Raw genomic sequence first — 5982 nt, 5'->3', positions numbered from 1 at the left:
CACCAAAGGCCCTGTGTTCTTTGGAGGAGCTACGACAGGTCGCCCTTGTGACCATGGTACAGGCCTGGAACCCTGGCAGCGCAGTGTACTTTACGAATGGATCCGTTGACCATGGCAGAGGCACAACCGGGGCGGCAGTGGTCACGGGAGAGGAGGTACTCTCATGGAGGACATCAGACCACTACTCCACCTTCCAAAAGTATGTTACTGGACGAGGTGACGTAGGGAGAGACTGGCACTCGGTTTGGCTCATGCGCTTCTTTCTGGTGGATACTTGTGCGTCGGCCTAAGGACTGACGTGACGTGGTCCCCACTCGGGGGACCGACCGCGAAGGCCTAGCGACGCGCTACAATGCAAACGTCAGACTGACTGACTGAATGAATCAGCTACCCGCTGATGATGAAGATGATTTTTTTTTTTTTTAATGCGAGCTACGGTGGAGCCCGCCGCTGGTTTGGGCGGCAATGGGACGCTAGCCAGGGGCGATGATTTCCTCGCTTGGTCTATGGAGGAGGTGGAGCAGGTCGCACCACCATCAGCATTGTGCTCAAGTACCATTGCGCTTTACGGAGGAGTTTCGCTGCTCTTGTCTCGCTGATACAAGGTTTGGGTCTCCACGAGCTACGGGACGGTCTGCTGTCTCAAGATGTTAATGGCAGGGCAGTGAATTAGGTAGTGGGGGAGTGGGTGGCGGGCGGGGGTGGCCACAGTGGTTGCACCCTTTGTTGGCAAAGTCCTCTCGTAGCTCCTCTCTGGAGAAATGGCCCGGCCGGAGCCAACGCAGCGCGACTTCTTCCGCTCTCCTTAGGTCTCTGGGGCTTTCGAGGCTTTGGTAGTTGGTGGCCAGGGCATACCAGGCAGCTTGGTACTTGGTGGCCTCGAGCTCCCGGTGATGCAGATGCGCCTGACGGGCTGCGGTGCGTCTTACCAGCGTCTTGATCTGTCCCAAGGGCATTGGGATATGATGGCTGACAGCTGGGAGGGCTGAAGTTACTCGTGCCGCCGCATCTGCGTCCTTCTTCCCCCTTATACCAACGTGTCTGGGGATCCAATTGAGTCTCGCCCGTTTCCCCGCGGTTGCCAGGCTCTGGATGAGACTTGGTGTGGTCGTGATGAGGGCGATGTCTTAGGTGGGCCGTGCCTGCTGAGGTACCTGTAGAGCGGCCCTGTAGTCGGTGTGAATGATCACCGTTTCCTCTCGGCGGTTGCTGGTGTGCCGGAGGGCGACCACTTCTTTCCGTATGTTACAGTGTCATTGGTCGGAGCAGTGAGGACACATTTGACATTTCTGGAGAATGGGGTTCGTTGCCTGTATTTCTCCACTTGGACATGCAGAGCTGGTGTTAAATGTAACAACAACCATCATCATCTATTCTCTGCATCCGACCTTTTTAAGAGCCGAAAGGTTTCCCGCCGCCATGAATGATATCCTGTCACTGTAACCAATCCGCTTCCCTCAGCTGAATAAAATTTTCTGGTGGTAGTCATAATAGACACATCCATCGATCTTCGCTGGCAAGGGCTTAAGTGTGGTGGAAAGCACTTTTTGAGCGGAAAAAGAATTCTATTCCAACTAAACAATATCGTCTGGCAACAGCCTTCTCAACGTTTTTTGTTTTTTTGTTTTTTCATATGAGAAGACTTATCTATTACGCGGGTGGAAAGCGTTTTATGACAAACTTTTCTTTTTCATGTTGCCAAACAGGTGCCCCGGATACCTGGCCAGACGACGAAGATTCTCTCTTCTCTTCTGTCCTAGGTCGTTGGACGACCCAGGTCTCCTTCTTCCTCGGGGTCTTCCTTCCTCAGTTCGTTGAGATCGCCTCAGGGCATCAAGGGCGGAGGTGAACTCCGACCAGCCTGAGAAAGTGGGCTGCCACCGCCGCTCTTCACCTCTTCCGCCACCGGCCAGCATCTCATGGGTCCTTGAGAGGTACTGACCAGTATGCTACGACGGAAGGCGATGTCTATATATAGGGCAGGCCCGGTTCGTTACTTTCTCAGGCTTTGCATGACCCCATCCAAAGTTCCCCTTTTTCCCCGCCCTGCAGTCTTCGGACGATCTCGCCGTTCCTCGGAAGGAGATTCGTCCCATGAGGATCGCCGTAGCCGAGTCCTCCCGCTGACGTGGGCAAGAGAGAGGTAGGGAAGAGCTCCGGTCGCCTGTCAGGTGCCTGCTTGCTGCTGCCGCTGTGGGAGTCCCTCGTCGAGCCCACTTCGCTGCGGGTGCGACTAGGCAGGAGAGTCCTTCGAAAGAGTGGCCGCGTGCAGCCCGGATGGAGGCGACTTCTGGGAGTGTCACCGTCCTCCTCAATCCACACAAGATTTTGCGTCCAGTACTATGCAATTCCTCCAACTGAATAATGATAAGCATTGTTTACGCGGCGTGTTGAAAATAACATGTGCATCGATAATGAAATGTGCATAACTACTGCATGATCTAAAACGTTTGGCAGCACACAACATATCGTCTTCTACTAACCAATTATATTATATATATATATATATATATATATATATATATATATATATATGTATATATATACATATATATATATATATATGTATATATATACAGTATATATATATATATTATATATATATATATGCATATATATATATATATATATATATATACATATATATATACATATATATATATATATATATATATATATATGTATATATATATATATATATATGTATCATAATACTTGCCATAATAAAATTCGTATTTGATATCCCCCGTAGTACCAGTAACATCACTGCAAATGAACAAAACTCTTTGACTTCAGTCATGACAGACTTTACTCGAGACGTCACGGCAGAGGTAGGGTCAAGCTGAAGTATGCACTGCATAGTTCGCGGGTAATTGCTCAAGGTCAACAGTTCTCTAGCTCAGTGGCTCTCAAGCTTTCAAGCTTTGTGGACCCCTTGCATCGACTTACATATTCAAGGGATTCCTTGATACGGGATTAGGTTTGATGATTCATTTTACATTTGTAAGAATTGTTAATGAATCACTTCCTTTTCGCAGGAATTAGTGTTATCAGATTTTCATTCTGCAAACATGCATCCGATTGTTTCCAATTGCAAACATGACACAAAAAAAAAAAAAAAAAAGTGTATTTAGGCAAAATAGGAACTGAAATAACATGTTGTATATCCCGTCCCAAGGATCCCTTGATGCGTTTCTACGGCACCTTAGGGGTCCAAGGACACCCACTCCTTCAATCCATATTCTTAAAAATACTAATAATATCATGAAGTTCTCGTGCCCCGCTTCTTACAGAACCTACATTTCCAAATACAACGCGAGTAGATCTAAGGGCATGATTCATTCGATTCCACCCTACAAAGTCTTTTATGAGGGTCACCGTCCTAGCCTCCTGATAGCGGGAGTTTGTGACGTTAAACCAAGTCAGATAGAACTAATCAATCTGGTGTAGCTCTCCTAGATACTGAAGTCATATCTAGTTTCATTATTCTTCTGTTCTGCTATATTCTTCAAGGCTCTTTCACCTCTTCTGTAGAGAGATGTTGAAGTTGTGACACATTTCGACGAGGCAGGGGTATACTCTCCTAAACAAAATATAGATGCATTGTGATCCTCCAATGCAATTTGATAGAGTTTTGCCCCTTGGTAGAAAATTTCCCGATAGGAATTAGTTAATTGTCACCTAGACTATGAAGAATATCAACTAACCAACAAGAGCATAGGTTGTCCTAAAGAGTATGCAGAAAAAGTAAGTGCTGTTTAATCTAGGCTTGTAATTTGATGCATGTTTGGCAAAATTAAAGTTCTGTCCCGTAAGTAATGTTTGAGATTAGAGATTAACAACGACAGGTGTATGTAAGCTTATTTTTTATTTTCTATGTATTTTGTATATAAAGTGTGTATATCTGCAGACAGTAATGATTGCCATTAACATATAATTGAACAATATATCATAGAACTACAAACAAATATGCCTGCCTTTGTCATGTGTCTGATCAACTGTAGTTTCTAAATTGTTAATATCAGAAACACTCTCAGTATCGACATTCAGTTTCCTTCTGACTGAAGGGTGATTCCTGACTGGCATCCCTCTTAGTTTCCTTTCAAACCTGTAAGTTTATATATGAACTTGAAATTTTGTGTTCTTACGTTTTACTATAATTGAATAGTTTTTTATATTGATATTTGAATTTGTAGTTTCACCATAGATAAATAGTTTATATATGAAATTTTAAGATATTATGTACGGGGTCATATTTTCATATTTCTTCACTACAGCCAAAGTAAACCAATTTATAGCATTTTTTCAGCGATATATGTATCCATAGGTAGGTATAAGCCTAATATTACAATATTTGCATTTCTACATGTCATGGGTGCAAATACTTATTATACAAGGGGGAGAGGAGCTTCAACCCATCCCCTAAAATTGAGAAAAGTATTAATATTGTGTGTATGCAGTCACATCCCAAAAAATATGTTTGCATCCTTGTTAAATGGTCTATCGGCCAAATAAATATAAATAGTATTTTGCAAGAAGATGTATATATACATGTAAAATACAGCTATACCTGTTCATTTTTTTTCTGTGATATTGATCTGTTTGTTTCCTCTTGTCTGTGAAAAGAGAAGGAACAAAATCTGGGCTGTCGAAGTCCATTGAGGCCTTTCCTGCAAAATAATTAAAATACTGTATAAATGTTTCTATGCATATGTATTATATATACTACACTATTGCATAATACATACGTATACCATATAACAGTATTAAGCTAGGCCAACAAGACATTTAGAAATATGAAAACAAATCACAAACCGACACTTGAAAATAATCATAAAATGCTCTGTGTATGTGTGTGTGCGTGCGTGTGTGTGTGTGTGTGTGTGTGTGTGTGTGTGTGTGTGTGTGTGTGTGTGTGTGTGTGTGTGTGTGTGTGTGTGTGTGTATTCACTTGGTCTTTGGATCACGTGTTGGACTCGTGATCGACAGCTATTTCCCTCCTGGAAGAGAGCTCAGAGCTCGTAGGTCCGATCTATGGGTAATGCTATGACCTTGCACACACACACACACCCAACTCCCCGCCCACGAGAGTCAGAGTAACGATCCGAGGCACAGCGATACCGAAATAATTTCGGCCCTGGGCAGGATTCGAACTGGGTACTGGGAGCACTTCTACTTCCCAGTTCAGCACTCTACCAACTGTGCCACCGAGAGTGAGTGTGTGTGTGTGTGTGTGTGTGTGTGTGTGTGTGTGTGTGTGTGTGTGTGTGTGTGTGTGTGTGTGTGTGTGTGTGTGTGTGTGTGTGTGTGTGTGCGTGTGCGTGTGTGTGTATGTGTGTCCATCACTTTCTCACTTTTTCTACCCAACACCTACTCCCATACCTACATCGATATCGACACCCACGCCCACATCCAGACCACACCCATGATTTTACCATACCTACACAAAGGCAGAGCATGCCAACAGGAGACCTTTTGGTCCTTAACTATAGCAGCACACGCACACGTTCGCACACACCTTTATCTTGATAGATAGATAGATAGATAGATAGATAGATAGATAGACTTTATTTGGCAATGAATCAATGTACATGAAGTGCAAATAATGACAAGAACACATAGTTCGGAATAATAAATGCAAATTGCCGAGGATAACACAAAAAGCATGTACGTTTATTTCCATTGTGGTCCTCATCAGATTGTTATTCTACACTAAGTCACACTGACAATATACCGACAACCACACCCTTTCTGTGAAAATCTTACTTTTCCCTTCATTTAGGGATATGGACTAAGAAAACCTGAGCTAGTTTTTTCTTAATCGTTCATGGAATGTGGATTGGTGAGGGTGAAGCATTGTGCTTCTGTTGCCTGCACCAGGATGCTACCAGAGCGAGCGTGAGAGTGATGAGGTCCGTCCGTCCATCTGGTGGACGGGTTTTCTTTGGCCGCTTTGTGCCGGAGCCATCGTTGGTTCAAGTT

The sequence above is a fragment of the Oratosquilla oratoria genome, chromosome 25 (assembly GCF_046742065.1).
Source record: "Oratosquilla oratoria isolate Oo_2021 chromosome 25, ASM4674206v1, whole genome shotgun sequence".
Classification (NCBI taxonomy): domain Eukaryota; kingdom Metazoa; phylum Arthropoda; class Malacostraca; order Stomatopoda; family Squillidae; genus Oratosquilla; species Oratosquilla oratoria.
This window is presented reverse-complemented; position numbering follows the sequence as displayed.